The sequence below is a fragment of the Furipterus horrens genome, unplaced genomic scaffold (assembly GCF_987537825.1).
Source record: "Furipterus horrens unplaced genomic scaffold, mFurHor1.1.pri manual_scaffold_5, whole genome shotgun sequence".
Lineage (NCBI taxonomy): Eukaryota > Metazoa > Chordata > Mammalia > Chiroptera > Furipteridae > Furipterus > Furipterus horrens.
This window is the reverse complement of record NW_028327175.1, coordinates 140,207,861-140,232,731: the sequence shown is the minus strand read 5'-3', so window position 1 is coordinate 140,232,731 and position 24,871 is coordinate 140,207,861. Positions and strand designations below refer to the sequence as shown.

The following is a 24,871-nucleotide window of genomic DNA, read 5'->3' as shown; positions in this document are numbered from 1 at the left end:
TATGAATTGCTCTTCCTTCCTGTTCAGAATCACTGGGGGGAAATGATGATCGACCCAAGGAGCTCTGCCCTGATGGCCTCGTGGCAGAAGTGCTGATCCCTCTCTCCACTCCAACAAGTGGCAGCCCATTTAGGGTAAAGGTGAGAATCTAGAAGTGGCAGTTTCCTTTGCTAATTCTCCAGGTCCGAGTGTACCCCTGGGTAGGGGGTCAGGAGAAGGTACGGGGTGTGGAGGTGGGGCAGCGCTCCCTGCCTGGGAGTATTTCATCACTGACATTGTTTAGAATTGTTAGCACAATTCAATATTTGCTTATTCAGTGTTGGCAACAATGCTTTTTATTCGATTTCCATGCTGCCACTAGATTTCCCCAGGAAGATCACCAACCTAATCCAACCTGGCCAGAAGGACGGCCTCCTATCTTGGTAGGTTTGGACAATATGGAAGTGTGTGTGTGTGTGTGTGTGTGTGTGTGTGTGTGTGTGCACATCTGGAGGTGTGAATGTGTGGAGTGGCATAAAGATGTATAGGATGGGGCAGTCCTAGTGAGATGGAGTAGGTAGAGATACAGGGAGAAACCTAGGAGTAACAGACCTTACTTGGCTGCCCCTGCACACTTTATAAACATCGCTTCCATGTAGATTTCCTGCCTCGAAGACCATTCCTTAACTTAGCCTCTCCTTTTCCTGCCTGATGCTATTCAGAAAAATTTCTTTGTTTTGCTTCTTGAACATTCCATTAGTGCTCAATCCAGCAATGCACACCACCCCCATTAGCAGGATAATAAAGAGGGAGTCTTCCTTGGTCCTTCATTAAGTCTTCTCCCCTTTGTCTCTCAAATTCAGGATCTTGGAACACAGGCTGGGGTACCTGCTGCTTTGGTGCTGTCATGCAGGGAGGACAGTTTCAGAACATGAGGAAGGCCAGTGAAAAAAGGAACTGGGATAAAGGTACATTTTAAATGAGCAATGCCATTTAAGTACTACAAAATGGTTTAGAGATGAATTTTACAATAATTTCAAAAGTAATGTGTATTCATTGAAGAAAATGAGAAATTCTATTTATGTAAAGAGATAAAATCTCACCACAGATACATTAGTGATCTTTGATTGCATATTCTCCATGACTTTTCCCATACATACATGGTTATACATGTATGTATGTGTTCTTATAACAAGCAGGAAAATTACGTAGTTTTAGAATCTGATTTTCTAAGAAATTGCTTATTATGGATTTGGTATAATTCAATCATTTTCCAGAAATACAGATTTTCCTGTTTAACACCCACTAACTTTTTGTAATTAATGCATCATTTATCCAACAAGTGACTACAATGGGCCAGGAACAAAAATCAATTATTTTAAATTTATGTTTCTGACCTAAGGTCAGCTTATGAAGTCTTGGGTGCCTTAAATGCATCCTTTCATTTAATCCTTACATTAAATTGATTTTATCACTCTCATTATATAAATAAGGAAACCTAGGTTGAGAGAGGTTAATTAACCCTTCAAGCTCAAACAGCTGGGAATGGGAAGATCCACTCAGGTCTGTCTGATGTCAAAGTCAAGCTCTTTCCAAGCTACCGATCTGTCAATGAAATAGAACTTGACTTGGTACTGGCAGAAGAAGCATATAGCCATACCAGTCACGGGATGTGGACTGTGAAAGAAAGCATCCGCCATTACCACGGGGCCCATCACCAGCATTTGGTATCAAAGTCTCTGTTGGAGCCCCACACAGAAGGTCAACCTCAGTCTCTTCTGATGAACCTTCTCTTAAGCATACCAGGGAAACTGAGGCAGCTGAGCAGGCTTATCAATAGGCAGAACCAGCTTTTCCCTCTTCATATAAAAAGAAGTAGGCAGATGTTGTCATCATCTGGGGCTCTACCGACTGGAATTGACTGGCACTTATACCAGCCCCAGTATGGGCTCCAGGCAATGCTGGGCAGGGATGCTCAGAGTCTATTAAATTCAACCTTATCTTTGAAAAAGGGTCTCTTCTGTTCCTTGTGAAAATTCAGGATAAAACAGGTGGATTTCCTGGTTGTCACCCCTGGACACTGGCTTGACCACATTATAAAAGTGCAGGACAAGCACTCCATGTTAGGAATCCTTTTCCTTCAGGGGATGAAACCCAAGAATGCATGTGTCCACTTGCACAGATTTTGGTATTTCTGCTATAAAGGTTGGAGGGTTAACACTTTGGAACTTTACCTTTTGCTCTCAAGAGGAGTAATTATTTGTTAGAACGACAGTCATTCATTTCCTTCAATGCTACAGTCAGAACTCTAAATTATTTTAATGTCTTTGAAGAGAATTAATTAGTTGATACTTCCAAACCACTTTAATACAGGTCTGGTTTCTACTGAGCCTTTAAAAGAATTTCCATGGCAGCCATTTAACAGATAACAGACTTCTCAGGAGATGCCTGATGCTTTGTAGCATTTGGAAGGAATCATGTTTGATGGACACTTATGCAATTAAGAAGTGAAATTACTCATTGACAAAAATGTTCTTTTGATGAAAATTTCTTTAAAAATGAAAAGTATGTCTTATAATTTATATTTTTTAGTTGAAAAATAATGCCATGGCCAATTTCTTTCATTGTAAGGAAACCTTAAAGTATAGAGCAGTACTCAATGTTAGGAAAATCGCAAATTATTTCAGATCTCCAGAGTGAAATTCATTATTTCTCCTGGTGGTACATCCTTATGTCTGACAGACATTTTCATTCCAAATCTTCTTAGGTTATTCATAAGTAATACTTATTGAAAGCCATTGAGCATATGCTGTGTGCTGGGTTAATTTGGCAATCATTATTTTAAGTAATCCTCAAAACCAATTCCACCAACAGGTAGTTGTAAAGTAGTAAAACACACTCATTTTTCAGATGATAATATTAAAGTTTGGGAAAATCAGCTGATCTAGTTAAAGTCACACAACTATAAGGGCAAGGCCAGAATTTGAACCCAGGTCTTCAGCCGCCGGTGCTCCTCAAGGAGCACCTGCTTTGTTAAGGGGCAATTGTGGAAATGTAAGCTGCTGCACTCAATGCACACCTGTCCCTTCTCTAGTCTTTGTTCCCAGGCCAGGGCTCAGGGGCCACTACCCAGAACTCCTGATTGTGACTGTTGGCTTGGACCCCGGGCAACTGTATTTTTAAAGCTTTCCAAGTCATTTTCAGTAAGGAAGAGTTGAGACATCTGCTTGAAATTTATGACTCCAATTCCTTTGGCCTCTGCTCACAAATCTCATTTTCTGCAAACCATCTTCATTTTGCCATTGCTCCCTTTGGGACTCACCCCTCATAATTAATGCAGAGTAGCCCTGGAAGAGACTGCCAGCTCCAGGAGGCAGAGGATAGGACGTGTGGCTGTTTCCTTCCTGTCAAACCTCCTCAATATCTTCTTACTCATTCAACATTTAGGTAAAAAAAAATTCTTACTTTGAAAAAAAAAGACTTTTCTTCAAAAGCTAAGGGAGATCCATAGGTATGGAAGCAAAGTACGTCAGTGTAATTGAAAGAACCTGAAAAGTCTAGACTTTTTTTTTTTTTTTTTCAGATCCTTGGACATGATTTTGACTATTATTTACTATCACAGAATCTATAAAATTGGGATAATCTTAGGTATCTCCTGAAGATGCTGGGAGATCATGCATGGGCCTCAAATAAAACTGGCCCTACTTCCTCCCACCCTGCCTAGTCAGAGTGTCACACTCAAAAGAAATAGAAATCAATCCCACAATATCTTAAAAAGCAATACATATTTGTGTATGAGGTCTTTTTAAAGATGACAAATGGAGCTTACAGATGGCAGTACACATATGATTAAGTACACATATGGGCAAATCCTGGCTCCCTCATTTCTTGGTTGTATGTCCTTCGGCAGGTTATTAGGTCATCTCTATGCCTCAGCTTCTTCATCAATGAAGTACAAGTAGTAATAGTCTTTGCCTTACAGGTCTAGAAACTACGAGAAGCAGAGCAACCGAAGTATTACAGAATGAATCTTTTCAAGTCCTGCTGCCTTGTTTCTCGGAAACCTACATTGATTGTAGGTAGGCTTGACAGAGATTGCAGAATTTAGATGCAGGGTCTGTATCGGTCCCCTTTCTCCTCTCTACCATTCTGACCATCACCCCGCCTCTGTCCTAACACCCAGTTCCAGTAGCCTTGAATCTCTGGGGGCTCAGCTTCTCCTACAGATGAAACCTAGAGTCTCAAGGTTAAATGAATTACTAGACATAAAGAACAGTGCCTGGGACATAGTTTAGAAAGTGTTTGCCATGATAATTATTATGGCAGCATGTAACTCAGAGCAAAATGTCCTGAAAACCCTTGACCCAAGTAGGTCCCCAAGGTCCCACAATGGGTGGCAGCTACCCCAGTCTCTCATCTCTTTCTCTCCCTAACACTCCTGCTTCCCTGGCTAATGCCCTCCGCCTGCCTCTCAGACATCTTCTTCACATTCCTCCACCCCCATAGGCTCCAGCTCTTTCATTGGTAATGTGGTGGACCCCTTCTGTACCCCTCTTGTCTCTTCAACCCAGTATCCTCAGCCTTTGCTCCTTTCAGCCTAACAGACCTTGATCAGGGCCTGGGAAGCAGAAGATTGCAGCATCTCTCTCTCTCTCTCTCTCTCTCTCTCTCTCTCTCTCTCTCTCTCTCTCTCTCTCCTCGGGGTAATTCCAAGCTGTGACGGCAGCTGTCCAAAGTAGTCATGTGTCTGAAGAGGGTGAAAAGTGTGTGTCCAGGCAGCCTTGTGGTTCCTGGCAGCTTAGGGACACTTCGGCAGCCCCCACAGGGCCACAGTATGAGACACATCGTGATGCTTATACAAATTCTCTTTGGGAAAAAGGGCAAAAAATTATTAACACAAATTAGGTAGAAAAGAAAATATTGATTTAGACTTCAAATTCCTGGAATCGTAGAAATTCAGGGCCTTTCCCTTCAGATCTCTGCAGGTAATTTACCAGAAATGCTAACATAGAAATGCTTCCTGATGGCAATCCGGATTTTCCTCTCTACCTAGAACATTCTATAGCTCCCTGCCACTGCAACAACCAGCACCCACAGGAGCCATGCAAGTGAGGGTCTCAGAAGCTCAAGCTTTATTCGCTCCACAGGAAATCCACCTCTGACTGTAGATCACAGGGCTGTAGATGGAATTGGAAGGTGACCCTAGGCGTTTTCGCCCTCCATTTTTTCTTTTACGAATAAGAAAATGACCCTAGAAAAATAAGATAATTTCTCCACTATCCATAGCTTTTAATGTTAGGACTGAGAACAAGGTCTCCTGCTTCCCAGCCTGTGCTCTGGTCTCTAAACCACATTGTCTAATAAGAACTAGCCTCATGAAGTGGTCAGAGCCTGTGTTTAGAGTCAGAAGTTGCAAGTTACAAATACTTGACTTGCATCTCACTAGCAGTAAGATCTTGGGCAAATCACACACCTTCTCTGAATCTTAGTTGCTTTGTCAAATGTGAGCCTCATGGGTTTATGATGTATGTTAAGTGAAATGATATATTGAAAATATATAAATTGTGGTAGGTGCTCAATAAGCATGGATGTCCTCTTTGTCTCTAATGCCATCCCTTTGTCTCTACTGCCATCCTTTTGTCTCTATGCCTTTCTATAGGAGGCTGTGTGTTTGAAGCAAGAGAATGTAAAATTGATGATATAACTGAAAACTTTTAAATTGTTTTCTGTAAGTCTAAATGAAAAGGAACCACCCATCCTTGTATCATTTTTGCAATTCAGACAACCCAGGTGTCAGGTTTCCAGAGTAAAAAATGGCTATCAAATTAGCTCAAACCATCCAGAAAGATAAAGTACAGAAATAATTTATAATTAATATATTCTCCATTCTGCTTATATCTTTGTGGCTAGTTTAATGCATTTTAAAAAGTGAATTTAAACCAGTATTTAGAATATTGGGTATTGATTCTACTTTTACTTTACCTTGTGACAAAAGAGATTTCATGCTGTCATATACACATTCAAGCAGAAAGCCATTTTGCTTTTTCCATTTGTTTTCATTATTTTTTCTATATTTGTTCTTTGACACTGTTTGTATTGAAGCCGGGGTTTGCCTTTTTTTCACTTTGTTTCTCCATGGCAACAGATAGATTGCAATGCCACATACAAAAATGCAGAATTACAACCTCCCTGCCAGATCAAGCAGAAAAAACTGTACACAGTGTAACCAGTAATGGGAACTTGGGATAGTTAATGAATAAGCCAAATCTTTCTTTTTCAGATAGACTATAAATCACAATTCCTTTTTGTAGCTTCTCTTTTCTCTATAGGAAAGACCCCCTAGTGGGCACTCAATAAATACAGTATTTGTAGAACAAATGACTGATCAACTATCACCATTTCCTTTCCTGAACACTCACCAGTCATTTGATTAATATATTTAAGAAACTGTAACTATAATATTTATTGTTTATTGAATGTTTTCCATCTACCGTGCACTTTACTGACTGTTTTACATATATTAATTCATTACATCATCACCATAGCCCTACAAAGTGGTCATTATCAACTTCTGTTTGCAGATGGAAGACCTGAGGCTCAGAGAGGCCAAGTGATATGCTCACAACTAGAAAGTGGAAGAACTGAAGTTTGTTCCTTTAAAGCCTGCCTGATGCTGGAGCTTGGGTTCTTAACCTCTCTGCTGATGTGCTTCCCCAGAATTTTTCTGGAAGATCAATGTCAATTCTATAGATCTATTGTTTTCATGAGCTACTGCCTCAACTCTATTTAATTTTACTCATCTCTAATGTGTTCTCCATGCTTTCTCAGAGATTCCTGACAGTGGCTTTGTCAGAAATTACAACCCCAATCTTCTTCAGTGTCATCTGAATTCATCTGAAAATAGCTACATGCCCTCTTTCTTTATAATGTTTGATATAGCCCTTTCAGTATCAATTCCAAGTTCTTTGCAGAAGATTATTTTCTTTGATGATTCATTCTCCTCAACAGTACTCACAAGGTGTTGATGTGAACACATGCTTTGAACTCATGGGGTTGAATCCTGTATGACTTTAATCAGGTTGTTTAGCCTTCCGAGCTCGTTTTCTTCTTCTGTAAAATGGGAATTAGTAATATGGTATAAATCTCCTGGTATTTTGTAGTGCTCAAAAACTATTACTTCCTTTTTTTTCATCTTAGGACAGAAAACCAGAAAATGGCCTCATTCTTTACTCTCATCTTATACTCATGTATCACCTAAATGAAAGGTGTCACCTCACCACTTATTCTAAGTAGATACCTTTCCCCTTGTTATTCTCTGTCATTCCTCACTATTTTTTTTTTTTTCTTGATAGTGCTTGATAGTGCTTAGCTAAATCTTATGTTGGGCTGTCCTGGGCTTTTGTTGCCCGCATTAATTAGGCTACCATTTGGCTTGGTGCCCAGGAACTTTTACACCTCAAAGCAAGTCACCAAAGCAAGCTTTTACATAAACAAGGACAACATCTTCCTTTTGTAAAGTGGGAAAATGAGCCACTTCTCAGATAGATCAAATTTATTTTTTATTTTTTAATTATATTTTATTGATTATGCTATTATAGTTGTCCCAATTTCCCCCCTTTACCCTCCTGCACCCAGTACCCCCCCACTCCCTCAGGCAATCCCCACATATTATTCATGTCTGTAGGTCATGCCTAGGTTCCTTGGCTACTGCATTTCCTATACTGTACTTTACATCCCCATGGCTATACTGTAACTACCTATTTGTACCTCTTAAGCCCCTCACCTCTTCACTTATTTCCCCAGACCCCCCACCCATCTGATTACCACCAAAACTCTCTTGGTATTCATGATTCTGTCTCTCTTCTTATTTGCTTAGTTTGTTTTTTAGACTCAATTGCTGATAGGTATGTATTTGTTACCATTTAGTTGTTCATAGTTTTGATCTTCTTTTTCTTAAATAACTTCCTTTAATATTTCATATAATAATGGTTTTGTGATGATGAGCTCCTTTAGTTTTTTCTTGTCTGGGAAGCTCTTTATCTGCTTTTCATTCTGTAAGATGTCTTTGCTGGGTAGAACAATCTTGGCTGTAGGTCCCTGCTTTTCATGACTTCAAATATTTATTGCCAATCCCTCTTAGCCTGAAAAGAGTCTTTTGAGAAATCAGCTGACAGTTTTATGGGAACTCCCCTGTAAATAAATAAATAACTGTTTTTCTCTTGCTGCTTTTAATATTCTCTCTATCTTTAACCTTTGACATTTTAATTATGATGTGTCTTGGAGTGGGCTCTTTTGCATCCATCTTATTTGGGACTCCCCGTGCTTCCCAGACTTGCATGTCTATTCCCTTCACCAAATTAGGGAAGTTTCCTTTCATTATTTTTTCAAATAGATTTCCAATTTCTTGCTCTTTCTCTTCTCCTTCCGGCACCCCAGTGATGCAAATGTTGGAACACTTGAAGTTGCCCCAGAGGCTGCTTGCACTACCTTTGTTTTCGGGGAATATTTTTTTCCTTTTGTTATTCCGATTGGTTGTTTTTTGCTTCTTTGTGTTCCAAATCATTGATTTGATTCTTGGCATCATCCACTCTACTCTTGTTTCCCTGTAAATTGTTCTTTGTTTCAATTAGTGTATCCTTCATTTACTGGATATTTTTTATGCTGTTGAGGTCCTAGCTTCCTTGAGCATCCTTAAAACTAGTGGTTTTCACTCTGCATCTGAAAGATTGCTTATCTCCACTTAATTTAGCTCTTTTTCTGGAGTTTCTATCTGTTCTTTCATTTGGGCCATGTTTCTTTGTCTCATCATTTTGGCAGCCTCCCTGTGTTTGCTTCTATGTATTAGGTGGAGCTGCTATGACTCCTTGTCTTGGTAGTGTGGCCTAATGCAGTAGGTGTCCTGTGGGGTCCAGTGGCACAGCCTCCCCTATAACCCAAGCTGGGTACTCGAGGTGCACCATTTGTGTGGACCAATACACCATCCTCTTATAGTTGAGGCTTGATTGCTGTTGGCAGGTCAATGGGAGGCATTTACCCAGGCCAGCCATCTTCAATGACTGACTGTGACCACTGACCAGCAAACTCCACCCTCTGTGGAAGATCAGCTGTGTAGGGGCAGGGTGGTGGTGCTCTGATATGGTCTATAGCTGTCCACTGGTATGCTGACCCTGGGGGTTTCCTGGGTCGTGCAGGCCCAGGTTAGCCCCCACCTGTGTTTTTCCCTGGGCCACGCTTCCTGAGCTATAAAGCAATCTGAGATGGCTGCTCCTTATGCTGGGCTTAGAGATTCCCAGGCAAAGCCAAGCTATGATTCTAGGCTAGTTGTTTCTAGAACTGGGCCTGGGGCCACTTAGCAAGAGGTTCAGGGGCTGGGAACTCACTGAAGCTGGCTGTTGCTTGTTTAAGAGGATTTAGGAAGTTGTGAAGCATTCATATGAAAAAGAATATTGGGTCAGCCCATAAATTGGGTGGGACAGAGTTGCTGAGGATCTCCAGGGTGGGACGGACAGTGTTAGCCAGGTTGATGGAGTCTCAGAGATGGCACCAGCCTGCTAGCTCTGTGGCTCTGTGTGGAAAGGGTTCAGAAAAGGGATAATGGCCTCTGCTTGCCTTTCTGTCTGAGAAAAAGCTGTCCCCCAGCTCTTGCCATCATGCCAGACACATCAGTTTTTTTCCGTATGCCACTTGTGTCTTTCAAGCTGCTACCCCAGTGCTGGAGCTCAGAGGGAGTGAGGCTGAGTAAGTCTGTGTGTGGGTTCTTTAAGAGGAACTGCTTGGGACTCCAGAAGTTTCTTCCACCGACTCAATCCCCACTGATTTTTGCAGCCCGAAGTATGGAGACTTATCTTCCTGGCACTGGAACCCTGGGCTGGGGGGGCCTGGTATAGAGCTGGGACTCCTTATTCCTGAGTTATCCTTCCAGAATTTTTATCTGTCACACTTGGATGTGAGACTAGTCAGTTCTGTGTCTCCGCCCCTCCTACCAGTCTGGATGGATGTGGTTTCTTTAATTCTGTAATTGTCAGACTTCCATTCAATTCAATTTCTGATGGTTTTGAGAGATGGGTGTTCCATATTTTAGGGTTTTCTTTGACGTGGTTGTGTGAGGAGGTTAGCCATGCTTACCTATGCCACCATCTTCATTTTTTTGTTTTTTAATATTTTATTTATTTATGTTTAGAAAGAGGGTAAAGGAGAGAGAAAGAGAGGAAGAGAAGCATTAATGTGTGTTTGCTTCTTGTGCACCCCCAACTGGGGACCTGGCATGCAACCCAGGCACGTGCCCTGACTGGGAATCAAACCAGTGACCTTTTGGTTTGCAGGCTAGCGCTCAGTCCACTGAGCCACACCAGCCAGGTCTTTTTTATTTTTCAATTATAGGTAACATTCAATATTAATTTCAGGCATACAGTATAGTGGTTAAACATTTATATAATTTACACAGAGTTCCACTGATAAGTCTAGTACCCACCTGACACCATACACAGTTATTATAATATTATTGACTACATTCCCTAAGCTGTACTTTACATCCCCATGACTATTTTGCAAGTGCTAATTTGTACTTCTTAATACCTTCACCTTTCTCACCTGGCACCTCAACCCAGGCAAGCAGATAAAATTTAATAAGAAGATCAAGTTTAATAATAAAATAGAAGTTAAGGAGCTGAAAATAGATTGTCTTCAAATACCCATACTTAAGTACTCCTTGAAAAATCTTCTCATGGCCCTCAGAATACAAATGCTCCAATGCTTTAGACTGAAGATCACTGGCACAAGAGGATACTTAAAGTTTTTTCCAGTATTAAGGTTCCATATAATTTGCCTTTGTAAAAATTATTAACAGAAACTTCCTTTAAAATTAAGTCAGGAGGCCAGAAGGAGGAGCTCTCATGCCCTACACCAGTCATGGAGTCCAACGGAAGAACTCTTTGTTTGTAACAGTGACCCCACTTCTCTGCTATAAAAAAGAGTTTCCTCTCTTTTGTTTCTCAGGACTTGCACATAGTTCTCCATTAAAATGCATGTCCAAAATTGCAACTCTTTGTCATTCCTAAATAAACCCACTCTGATGGAGATATATCTGGCTGTCTATTTGTTAAAGGCCAACATATTTAAGTTTCTACTTGGGCATTTTATGAAGTGCAGGTCCTGAAGCCAGTTGGTTAACAGCAGATATCAGTGTGTTTTTTTTTTCACTTACTACCTGTGTGACTTTGAACATATTACTTATCCGTTCTTTAATTAAATGGAAATATTAATAGTACCTCTCTCATACAAATGTTGTGTAGAATAAATGAGTTAGAATTAGTGATAAATAAGAAAAACACTAAGAACAGTGTCTGGCACATATAGTAAGTGTTTAATTCAATAAATATTAACTGTTACTATTACTATAACTAGAGAGATGCTTTAGCAAGAGTTTGAGAAGTCAGTCATGTCTGTATGTTTGAGGAGGTACCTGCACCAGGTAGTGATGTAAGCTGTGTGCAATGATACTTCTAAGAAAATTCTTTCAGAAAATGCCTATTGATCACCCACTAGCTTTGTACTCGTCGGCAGCCGTCCGTCTCGAGAGACGATGGTGTAGCTTCTTAAGAGTCTATTTGTACCGCCGAGAATGGCTGTGCAGTCCGACTCGGGAGTGACACGGTATCTGTCTCCTCCCGTGTTGAATCGACATCTTGCGATGATGCTGGAGTGTCCTCTCCAGTGAAGCTGAAGCTACAGAGCCTGGGCAGGGTGATATGGAGGGTCTGCTGTTGCCCATGCAGCAGACCCCCCCTCTCTTCGCAGCTGAAGGGCCCAAGGGAAAGACGGAGTCAATACAGCTTGGCTTCAGGTGCGCCGCAGGAGTTGCCGGTGTTGACTACAACGTCAAACCGCCTTAGGGACTCCGGCTCCGGATTTTCTGTCGGGGTTTACTCCCCTAGCCTTTCCCCTGAAGAGGTATGCCGCAAGGCAGTGGAGGTTTTTTGGAGTCAGAGTTTTCCTTCTCTGATGTGCCCTGACTGGAAGATTGAACCAGCGACACTTAGCTCGCAGGCCGACGCTCAATCCACTGAGCCAAACCAGCCAGGACTTAGCTTTGTACTAGCTGTTGGAGAACCAGTAAGTCAAATCTTTTGTCCTTCCAGAGCTAACAGCTTAGAAGAAAAAGGTAAGTCAGTGTATGCTACTGTGCAGTCAAGGTGGGAAATATCTGACAGACCATCCTTGCTGCAGGAAGTCAGAAAAGGGGAGAGTAGTAAGGAACTGACTAAGGAACTGACTATGCTCTCAAGGAGGATTTGATTTGGGTAAACGTGGAGGGTGCTGAGCATGGCCAGAGTAGCAGGGTTGGAAGGGTCAGTATATGAAACTAGATTGTTGAGAAAAAGGAAAAGAGCTCTGGCAGTCAACATTAAATCTTAAGGAGAAAGGGATAATGGTCCTCAGCCAACAAGATGGTAATTAATAGCAATAAGTGCCAAGTCCCATATTCATGTCCAAAATGTCAGCTGCACCAGCTCAGGAACAGGTAACCCTAAACTGACAGTGGTTCATGTGAAAAATGCAAGAAGAGGGAAATTAGAGGTTAATTGATGATTGTAAGTTAAGTTTAAGAACTTTTCAGCCTGGGCTGAAGTTTCTAACCCCATGTAGGAGGCTGTGACTGACAAGATCAGGGAGATGGTTGTTAAATGTCAAGTTTTGTGTTGCTCTGGAAATAACTTTTGAAAAGACTATTAGGGGGTTGATTTTGGTTTTAAGTTTTAATATATATATTATAAATATCTAATTCTTAAACTTTTAAGTTAAACTCACAAAATTCATCATTCAATTCTAGTAAGTTTAACAATCATTTAAAAGAGCTTTTTAATAATACTTGGCCCTAATTATAAACTTAAATACCGTAACTTTTTAACTATGTTTATAAATTTAATATAGTTTATTATATTTTTAAAATCTCTTTAATGTCTAACTTAGTAGAAGATAAGACTTCTCAAGTACTTAAGTGATTATTATAAAAATAAATGATATTTATAAGCATGATGACAAATTCTCTTAAATGTCCCAATACTATGTTTACACTCAGTAAGGTTTTTACTTAAAATTGTAAATCTAAGTCACATCCTAAATTACAGATTTTAAGTTGAACTAATGAAGCTTCTCCTCAAAAAAGCTTCTAATTACTATTTCAGATGTACAAAAAACTAACTATGTGTCAATTTCTTCATGTAAAATATTAATATACTGGGTTTGATTTCTTTTTTCTTTTTAAACTATAGCTGACTTATAATACAATATTACATTAGTTTCAGGTGTGCAACCCTGTGATTAGACATTTATATAACCTATCAAGTGATCACCTCAATAAATCCAATACCATCTGACACTGTAACTAGTCATTACAGTATTATTGACTATGTTCCTTATGCTGCACTCTATAGTCCCATGGCCTTTCCGCAACCACACATCTGTACTTCTGAATCCCTTTACCTCTTTCACCCATTCCCCCAACCCCTTTCCCATCTGAGAACCATCAAAATGCTCCCCACATTTATGAGTCAGCCTCTGTTCTGCTTGTTTGTCTACTTTGTTTTCTAGATTCATATATGTGCAAAATCATCTGGCATTTGTCTTCTCCTGCCAGACTTATTTTACCTAGTACAATACCCTTTAGGTTCATCCATGTTGCTGCAGATGGCAAGATTTCATTCTTTTTTATGGTGAATTGTATATATTCCATTGTATATATGCACCACTTCTTTATCCATTGTTGGACAATTAGGTTGTTTCAATATCTTGGCTACTGTAAGTAATGCTGCAATACATATATGGATGTATATGTCTTTTCAATTTTGTGTTTGGGGTTTTTTTAGATTAAAAACCCAGAAGTGGAATTGTTGGGTCCTTCTTTGTCGCTTGTTATAGCCTTTGTTTTATAGCCTTTATTTTAAAGTCTATTTTGGCTGGTCTAAGTGTTGGTACTCCAGCTTTTCTGTTTTGTTTTGTTTCCATTTTTATGAAATATATTTTCTATCCCTTTACTTTTAGTCTGTGTGTGTCTTTCAGTCTGAAGCAAATTTTTGTAATCAGAATATTGAAGGATCTTTTCTGTTATCCATTGTTACTGTATGTCTTTTAATTGGAGCATTTAATCTATTTGCATTTAAAGTAATTGTTGATAGAGATGTATATGTTGCCATTTTATTATTCATATCTTGATTGTTTTTCTTCTTCATCTTCTTAAAGAAGATCCTTCAGATTTCTTATAATACTGGTTTGGTGATGATAAACTCCTTTAGCTTTTTCTTGTCTGGGAAGTTCTTCATCAGTCCTTTGATTCTAATTGATAGCTTAGCTGGGTAGAGTAATCTTGGTTGTAAATCCTTCCTATTTATCACTTTGAATACTTTGTGCAAATCCCTTCTGGCCTGCAAACTTTCTGTTGAGAAATCATCTGACAATCTGATAAATTAGTTACCTTATAGTAACTAACTGCTTTTCTCTTGCTGCATTTAGTATTCTCTCTTTGTCTTCAACCTTTGGCATTTTAATTGATACGTCTTGGAGGATGCCTTTTTGGGTTCATCTTCTTTGGGACTCTGTGCTTCCTGGACTTGTATATCTATTTCCTTCACCAGGTTAGGGAAATTTTCCACAATTATTTTTTCAAATAGGTTTTCAATTTCTTGCTCTCTCTCTTCTCCTTCCAGCACACGCATGATGAGAATATTGGTATGCTTGAAGTTGTCCCAGAGGTTCCTTAGACAATTCTCACTTTTAAAATTCTTTTTTCTTGTAGCTATAGTGTATGTGTGTTTTCTGCTTCCTTATCTTTCAAATCACTGATATGACTCTCTGCTTCATCTGCTCTAGTGTTGATTCCCTGTAATTCATCCTTCATTTCAGTTAGTGTATTTTTCATTTCTGAATGGTTCCTTTTTATGGCTTCCATGTCCTTTTTATGCTGTTGAAGTTCTCACTAAGTTCCTTGAACATTCTTATAATCATTGTTTTGAATTCTGTATCTGGGAGTTTGCTTGCCTCCATTTCATTTAATTCTTTTTGTGGAGATTTCTCTTGTTCTTTCATTTAGGACCATTTCTTTGTCTCCTCATTTTGGCTGCTTCCCTCTGTTGGTTTCTTTCTTTCTTTCTTTCTTTCTTTTTTAAGTATATTTTATTGATTATGCTATTACAGCCCAATTTTTTCCCCCTTTCCCCCTTCCTCCTGGTACCTCCCTTCCCTCCAACAGTCCCCACTCCTCCCTTAGTTCATGTTCATGGGTCATGCATATAAGTTCTTTGGCTTCTCCATTTCTTATACTAATCTTAATGTCCTTCTGCTTATTTTGTACCTACCAGTTATGCTTCTTGATCTCTGCACCTTTTCTCCCCTTCTCTCCCTTCCCCCTCCCCACTGACAACCCTCCATATGGTCTCCATATCTATGGTTCTGTTCCTGTTCTAGTTGTTTGCTTAGTTTGTTTTTGATTTTAGATTTATTTGTTGATAGTTACAAGCTTGTTGTCACTCTACTGTTAATAGTTTTGATCTTCTTCTTTTTCTTAAATATGTTCCTTTAACATTTCATTTAATGAGGGCTTGGTGATGATAAACTCCTTTAGTTTTACCTTGTCTGAGAAGCATTTCATCTGCCCTTCTATTCTAAATGATGGTTTTTCTGGATAGAGTAATCTTGATTGTAGACCCTTGCTTTCATCACTCTGAATATTTCTTGCCAGTCCCTTCTTGCTTGCAAAGTTTCTTTTGAGAAATTAACTGACAGCCTTATGGGAACTCCTTTGTAGGTAACTCTCTTCTTTTCTCTTGCTGCTTTTAAGATTCTCTCTTTATCTTTCACCTTTGGCCTTTTAATTATGATGTGTCTTGGTGCAGTCCTCTTTGGGTCTAGCTTGTTTTGTTCTCTCTGTGCTTCTTGGACTTGTATGTTTATTTCCTTCACCAAATTAGAGATGTTTTCCTTCATTATTTTTTCACATAAGTTTTCGATTTCTTGCTCTTCCTCTTCGGGCTCCCCTATGTTTTGGATGTTGGTACATTTAAAGTTGTCCCAGAGGTTCTGAAGCCTCTCTTCATTTTTTTCAATTCTTATTTTTTCATTCTGTACTGACTGTTTATTTCTTTCTAATGTTCCAAATCATTGATTTAAACCCTGGCTTTCTTCCCTTCACCATTGGTTTTATGTGAATTTTTCTTCATTTTACTTAATATAGCCTTCAGTTCTTCCCTTATGCATATGCCATACTCAGTCATGCCTGTCAAGTCTGTGAGCATTCTTATCACCAGTGTTTTGAACTCTATATCTATTAGGTTGGATATTTCCTCTTGCTTAGTTATCCCACTAGAGCCTTGATCTGCTCCCTCTTTTAAACCATACATCTCTGTCTCCTCCACTTGACAGCCTCCTGTGCTTGCCTCTGTGTCTTAGATAGAGCTGCTGCAACTGCTACATTGTGAGGGGCAGAGTTTAGGTATTCATCAGTGTGGGGTGACCCACTTTACCACATTGTGGTGCTGTATGTGGGGGAGGGGTCTGAGAGGGAACAATGCCACTTGCTCAGCACTCGCCCCTTTTTCAGGCACTTCTCCCACTTCCCATATGGGACTGGAGCCCCCTAACTGTTGCCCTGGTGATGGTTCCCAGAGTGGGTGGATTTTTGGACATTCTAGGACTAATGGGCCTCTAAAAAGACTCTCATGAGAGATGGGCAGTTTCTTTTACCAACCCAGCTCCCACTAGTTTTCACAGACAGAAGCAATGCAGCTTTATTTTCCCAGTGCTGGGACCATGAACTAGGTGGTCTGGCCTGAGGCTAGGATAGCTCCCCAGGTGTACCTTTCAGCTTTCATAATGCTCTTTCTGATGGCCAGCCACTGCCACTGCCACTGCTGCAGTTTCCACTGCCACAGCTGCTGCCACAGAAGCCACAGCCACTACATTGCAATCTCTCTGCGCCAGCTCCACTCCTCCTACCTGTCTGAATGAATATTGCTTCTCTATATCTTTGTTTGTTAGACTTCCATGCAGTTTGATTTTCTGGTAGTCCTGATTGTTTTGGTTTTGAGGTAGATGTAATCCTTCTTATGGTTGTAGAAGAAGGCAAAGTGTGTCTATCTATGCCTCCGTCTTGGCTGGAAGTCTGTTGGTAGAGCTGCTACATTTCCTAGACTTAGTAGGAGTCCTGTAGGGCCCAGTGGTGCAGTTCCCCCCCCCCCCCCAATTCACTCAAGCTAGGTGCTCCAAGTGTTCCCCCAGCATGGGCTATGTGCGTGTTGTAGTTGAGCCTTGATTGCTGTTGGCACATCACTAGGAGGAATTAACCCTGAGGATGATTGGCTGCAAGGAACCAGTTGCTACTACAGTGGAGGAGCTGCTGTGAAGAGGCTGACCCCACAGAGCAGGAGTTGCTACAGTGGGACTTTGGTAATTGCTGAATCTTCTCCTTGAGTGTGTCACCCATGGAGGTGGTTGGGTTGTGGTCAGGCATGGTCTGAAACTGTACACTGGGTGCAGTGGCTCTGGGGCCCCCTGGCAGGTGCAAGGTCAGCCACCACCTGTGTCTGCCTGGAGTCACCTGGCAATGAGCTAAGGAATGATCTGCAGATGGCTGCTACTTGTGCTGAGTTTGGAGGTGCCCAGGAGAGGCCAAGCTGCAAACCAAGGCTGGCTGTTACTAGTGCTGGGCCTAGGGTCACCAAGTGATAGGTATAAGGAATGTTGAGGTCAGATGCTGCTTGTTAGAGAGATTTTAGGAAAGTCCAAACATGAGTGAGGAGAGGCCATTTGTATCAAAAGCCACTGGGAACAGCCTGGGTGGAATTATAACTTATGTGGGGTCGGCTGTCAGGGAATCACGAGGGTAGGGCGAACAGTGTTAACCAGGTTGATGGAGACTCAGATAGGATGCTGCCTGCCAGCTCTTTGAGGGGAGGGCTCAGCAAAGGAAACATGGCCTCTGCCAGCACTTCTGTGGGAGAAAGCCACCCCTCCAGCCTTCACCCTGATACCAGACACTTTGGTTCCTGATGCCTTTTGAGCTGCTGCCCCAGTACTGGAGCTTAGAGGAGTGAGTCTGAGTAAGTCCATGCATGGACACTTTAGGAAGAACTTCCTAGGCCCCCAGGAGCCCTCAGTCTCTTTCAATGTCAATTCCTACTATTTTACAGGCAAAAGTTATGGACGCTTCTCTTCCTGGCACTGGAACCCTGGGCTGGGGGTTCTGATGTGGGACTGGGATATCACTCCTTGGGGGGTGAGGTATTCCTCCTGATTTTTATCTGCCACACATAGGTTTGGAACCAGCCCATTCCAAATCTCTCTGCCCCTGCTGCCAGTCTCTGTGTGGCTTCTTCTTTAAACCCTTAGTTTGAGGACTTCTGTTTAGCTAAATTTCAGGCATTTTGAATGATGGTTGTTCTGTAATTTAGTTGTAATTTTTATGTGATTGTGGGAGGTTGTGAGTACCATGTTTATCTATACCACCATCTTGACTGGCCAACCTCCTAGATTTGATTTTCTTCAAACATCAAAATCTTTTCAAGATTAAAATATATTTAACTCTTAATTATTTTATTATACTGCATAATTTTGGGAATTACCATCTCCTGTAATGTGGGGAATGGCCTTCTCTGCATGAGATTACAAAATGATCAGAGATTTCAATTGTGGGGGAACTGTCTGCATTTTCTTCTTTGGAAAGCTTTATGGAATACTTTGAATTCAATTATTTTTTATGGAAATGATTTTATAATTTCAAAGTGTTTATGGGGTAGAAAAAAAGGAAAGAAGGGAGGACAAATAACTCATTTCCCTGGATTCAGGCTTTATACATTACTTAAGTTTTATTTTCATAGATGTCTGCAATTCCTACTCAAATTGGCCATTTGATTGGGTTTTGCATTTCATTGGTTCTTAAGAGAAGTGGGGTTTTTTTTTTTTTTTTTTCCTTCTAATCTATAAGGTCCTGTACTTAATAAAATATTCCAATTTTTTTCCACATATTTGTGATTGCTTTTGGATCACGTAACTCTTGCCATTAGTAATAAGATACATGGTTGAATCTGGATTTCACTCTAGGTTTTGCCTTACTTTTTATTCTAGTCTGAAAGGCCATGATGATAGTGCAAATCAATGATTAGTCCTCAGCAGACCATGTCGGGTGTGTTTTGTTCAGTTCTGCTCTAGGTGATGCAAAAGATCACGATGATGTAATAAATACCTTCCAAGGACAGCTATCTGGACTGCAATGGGGACTAGAAACCAACATTCGTGCTGAAGGGTGGGAGGGAGGACTTAGGGAAACATGATGGTTATCTGTGAATGTGTAAATGGCTATTCCATAGAAGAAGGACTTCTTGTACTTGACTCTTGACATTGTTGTATAGATTTAACATAACAGCCAACTCAGTTCAGCATAAGGAAGAAATTTCTAATAACTGGGGTTCTCACAAGGGAATAACTTACCTGGTGAGATGGTTAGTCCCTAGTCACTAGGAGTACCCAAGTGAATATGAGTACCCACCTGTCAAGGATGTACTAGAAAAGATTCTAACAATAGTTACAAGGTTGACTTAAAGAATTTAAGTCACCTTTAAGAATTTATGATTAATGACAACAACAACAAATAAAACAGTTCACAGAGCTATATGGCTCATAAAAGACACCTAACTGTCAAAAACTTGATGATGTCATTATATTGCCCCACTTACTGCAGCATGGGCATGTCAAACCTGCTGATGCTGAAAGCCTTCCTTTTCCCTGGGACAGAAAGCCTTTTGAGTTTTTCAGAGAGGTTAGAAATGATATGGACCAGAGAAGTGTTAGGGGGAGGAGGGAAGGAAAGACTTGCAACAAGAGCTGGAAGAAATTAGAGTCACCATAAAAATAAAAAGAAACAGACACACTGAAAGGAGAGAGAAAAGAGTATCAGACACTCTGCAGTTTGGGAGGTGGAAATGATGGGAAAAGCTTTATCTCAAGATAAAGCCCTGAAATAGTGCTTCAATGTGTTATGCATAAAACAAGCAATGAGAGTTTGACCTAAGAATAACTTAATTATAGCTGATCACATATGAAACAAAATAAGTCATTCAGACACTTCATTGTTAATCATTATATTATACTTTCATTATAATATTAACTAAAACTTATTGAATGCCTGCTCAGGGACAGGGGCTATACCAGGCCTTTTCCATGTTTTTGTATGTTCCACGCCAGCTGCAGTTTTAGCATGATACAATGATCAGAGAAGACAGAAAAGCCTAAAGAACATTGCAGAGAGATGTTCACTGATCACTCCTCAGATCACATTATTACACTTCCAGCTTCTCTGGTCAAACACCTGGTTTGGTAACTCAGCTCCACCATTTTACCAGGTACGGAAAACTTAACTTCTTAGAAACCTCAGTTTTCTTAGATGTAAAATGTGGGTAAAGGATATATCTACTCTCTTGTAGTGTCGGAAACAAGACAGTAGGCCCAAAATAGAGTCACTTAGGCTAAGCCCCAAGTCACCATACCAAGACTTAACTTAATGACAGTTTTAGCTCTCTTAGAAATGAAATCTTATACCAATCAGAAAGACCTGGTCAGCATGAATTAAATCATGTGTCTGATAGGCCCTTGTTTCCCCTAAAGGAAAACGACCTATAATAACCAACCCACTTTTTTGCCCGTTATAACTTCCTTGTTCCCACTCCCTTCTGCCTATAAAAGGCTTTAATTTTCACAGTTCCTCAGAGCTCCTTTCTATCTGCTAGGTTAGATGCTTCCCCATTCAAATAGAATTTTGCTCAAATAAACTAAAAAATTTAAAGTATGCTTCTGTTTATCTTTTAACAATTGAAAGACTTATGAAAATTAAATGAGAAAATGCATGTAAAATTATTTCTATAGTACTTGGCACACAATAAATACTCAAGAAATGGAAGCTATTCTTCCCTCACGGGACTACGCAAACTTTTTCTGTAAAAGGCCAGATAGCAAATGTTTTAGGTTTTGTGGGCCATACAGTCTCTGCCCAAACACTTTATTTATAGACACTGAAATTTTAATGTCATGAAACTTTCACATACAGTATTCTTCTTCTTTTACTTTTTCAGCTACTTAAAACAAAACAACATGGAAAACAAAAACCTCCTCGTTCAGTGTGTGGGCTGCAGTTTGCAGACCCCTGTGCGGGTGATCCGGATACCTTCATCTCCATCCCACAGCTGCTCAGACCTCACACTGCATCAGCAGAAGGATACTCTTTCCTCTAGAATACCGTACTGTTGGCCACTGATTCCTTACTCTTCCAACATATCCATCAAAATAAGTCTGCCTCCTTACCAGGCCACCTCCACACTCCATTTCTTCCTTCCTAGTGCCACAGACTCACTGCCTAACCTAGATCCCCTGGCAACTACTTGAAGCTGAATTTTGAAGCAATTTCAGTTCCATCAAAGTTTTCTAAAAATGTACACAGATCAATATAAGAAGACACACAGCCTAAGCCTCTTTTGTGAGCTTCCATTGCCCCCTTTTTATGAGAACCATGTGAACAGTGAGCTCTCAGATAAATTAACATTTCTTTCCTAATTCAAATTGAAAAAGGGACATCATAAAGGTGTTTTACAATGCCTGAGCACGTGCACATAACTTTCCTGGAGAGTGACTTGGCGATATCTATTAAGATCCTTAATGTTGCCAATTCTTTTGACTAGGCAATTTATTTATTTTTAGAGAGAGGGGAAGGGAGGGAGACAACGATGGATAGAAACATTAATGTGAGAGAGAAACATCAATCAGTTGCCTGTGCCCTGACCGGGGACTGACCCCACAACCCAGGCATGTGCCCTGACTGGGAATTGAACTGGCAACCTTTTGCTTTGCGGGAATGAATGTCCAACCAACTGAGCAACACCAGTCAGGGCCAGACTAAATTCTTAAGAAAGACTAATGCATTGCTATAGTTGGACCTATGGCTTTTCCCCTGTGTCAGATGCCTACTTCTGGTCCAAACTGCTATACCTAAAAGGATTGAGAGGTGAGCAGGGTTTTGTGATAATCAGGGCTATCCCTCGCAGGGATAAATAGAGACAATACTTTTCATACAATATTTTTTGATACAGGAAAATAGTCACAATATAATGGCAACTAAAAAGAACAGGATATAAATTGTACATATGAAAGATCTTAATTTTTTAAATGCAAAATTATTGAAAAACAAATGGATATGTACAAAAATGAACTACTCAGTAACTAAGTTATATGTGAACGTATAATCAAAATCTATTTGTGGAGAAACTCTTGAAGTTATTTCTCTACTTTTACAAATGTTTTTTATGTGTCCCTCATGCCACACCACACCAATCAATTCTATAGTCTAATTCATCCTAGCCTATTGTCATTGACAAAGTGACAGGATTTGTTTCTTTACTCCCTTAAGACTATAAAGAAAACTAGTACAGGCATAATGGTTTTGATACATGCCTACAAGAACTTACATAGTATAATAAATGTAATTTGTTCAGTTATTTTTTAATCAATCCATAAAATATAACACAAACACATATCTACTTTTGAACAAGCACACACAAATGTACATAGAGAAAAAAAAAAAAACACTAAAAGAATGCACACCAGATGCAAATGGTTATTATCTCTGGGTGATGGGATTACAAATATGTTTTGTTTCCTTCTTTATGTCTTTCTGTATTTTGTAGATGTTTTTATAATAGACATGTATTTCTTTTGATAAACAGTAAACATTTTTTAAGGATTAAAAAAAAAATTTAAAAACCAACTGAAGGGCAGCAGTACATGCAACCCCAGAATATGACTGTTGGAGTTCAGGACACACTGCTCCAAAATATGCTGCTTTGGGATATTGATTATTTTGAGCTATAGGCACTTGAAAAACAGCAAATATGGCGAGAAGCTTCTTCTGAACTCCTCTTACTTGCCCGAGGACAGATCTTCCAAAAGGAATTTAATTATCATAAATCTCTCCCCAGGAATGTCACTGACCTCAGAAGATTGACTCATCACAGGAGAGGAGACTAGACGTGGGCACCGCACCCAGACAAATTTTGTCGCAAGCTATCATACCTCCCATCTATTCCTCTCAGGGCCCATTTATCTTTCCTAAAAATAATTTACTCTTCTGTAAGCTACCTACATTCCTCCTCCTCTTTCCCTATTCAGTCTGAGTTCTGAACCACGTTAGGGCATTAGTCATTTTTCTCTATCTCCCACATATACACAAGGTATACATGTTAATAAACTCTGTTTTTCTCTTGTTAATTTGTATTTTATTACAGGTGCTCAGCCAAGAACTCAGAAGGGTAGAAGGAAAATTATTTTCCTTCCTCACAGTATTCTTTTACAAATAATAATAATAAAAGAGAGCAATATGGGGATTGCCATCTAGGTAGAGAACATGGGATAGGTAATGTGGAGTATATAAAATATTAAAAGAGAGCTTTCTGGCTAGTGGTAATAATAATAATTTTAAAAAGACATGTGTAATGAGGAAGTTAAATAACAGACTTTAGAAACTATTCAAGAAGGTCCTCATTGCAGGAACTATGCCTGGCTTCTAGGGTTCTCTCTGCACAGTGCCTGGCACATACATACTGGAAGCTACATAAATTAAACACACAAGGAAGCCTCCTGAGCCCCCCCCCCCCCCCCCAGCCAGGCTCCCAGGAGTCCCACCACCTCCCTGGCTCTTCCTCACCAACTTCAGCTCCAGCCCTGTCTTCAGGAATCACTTCTGCTGCTTCAGCTTCTTTCCCCACCTGTCTTAGTCTGTTTGTGGTACTATAACAGATATTATAAGCTGGGTAGCTTAAAAAGCAAATGTTTATTTCTTATCATTGTGGAGACTGAGAAGTACAAGATCAAGGCACCAGAAGTTTCAGTGTCTGATGAAAGCCCACTTTCTGGTTCATAGATGGCGATCTTTTCACTGTGTCCTCGCATGGCAGAAGCAAGCTCTGCCAAGGGAGCTCCCTGGAATATCTTTTATAAGGGCACTAATCCCACTCAGGAAGCCTCCACCCTCATGACCTAATCATTTCCCCAAAACCCCACCTCCAAATACCATCACATTGAGGCGTAGGTTTCCACATATAAATTTGGAAAGACAAAAACATTCACTCTATAGCACTGACCATGCCACTTGACATAATCCTCTCAATTTCAATGTTCAGGTTTCCACAAAAGCGAGGCAATGAGTAAATGAGTATCACCTCAAGCAGCTTCTTCTTCTTCTTCTTTTTTTTTGCAAACACCCTGGAAGCCAGATACACTAAGGAAAACAGCAGCAATCAACACAGGTTAAGACTCTGCGAATTACTCTGCCACACCAGTCAGGAAAAAGAACCTTCTATGCTGCTAGACGGAGATCTCACTGGTGGCAGGACCAAGAAACCGAGGTTGGGCGGTGACTGTTGGTGACAGAACAGTGAGACACAGCTCAGGGGAAGGACTGGTGAGAAACACCCAAGACTGTGGAGCCTTGACTGTTTGTGCTGCTCATTTAGCTTTGGATCGCATATTGCCTTGCGGCGATTCTGATATTGTTGTCTTGTATCTCCATTTAGTTCCTGGATCCTCATTTCCTTTATTACAGTTATGAATCCTGCCTTGACAACGGTACTTTAGTTCTTATAAGAGCAGGAACCTGGATATATACCTCTTTATATGACACAGAACTCTACAGCTGCTTGATAAATCCCAATCAAATTAAATGATGACATTAAAATTTATACAAACCACTTCTCTTTCCAAAATAAGATCCTAATAATTTTAGTCTTTCATCTCTTATAGGTAGTTCCTCTAGTCCTGAATAATTACTAATCTACAAATAATTTTATGTGCAAAGAAAAGCATT

The 24,871-nt window shown here is 40.1% G+C and overlaps 1 long non-coding RNA gene across 1 annotated transcript; it reads left to right on the top strand.

Annotated features, from left to right (window-relative positions):
- Nucleotides 1-39: 39 nt before the first annotated feature.
- Nucleotides 40-23,272, top strand: LOC150009994 (uncharacterized). The gene is made up of 3 exons (XR_016511373.1): nt 40-140; nt 843-947; nt 22,989-23,272. It is a non-coding gene; the product is annotated as an uncharacterized LOC150009994 (long non-coding RNA).
- Nucleotides 23,273-24,871: the final 1,599 nt, after the last annotated feature.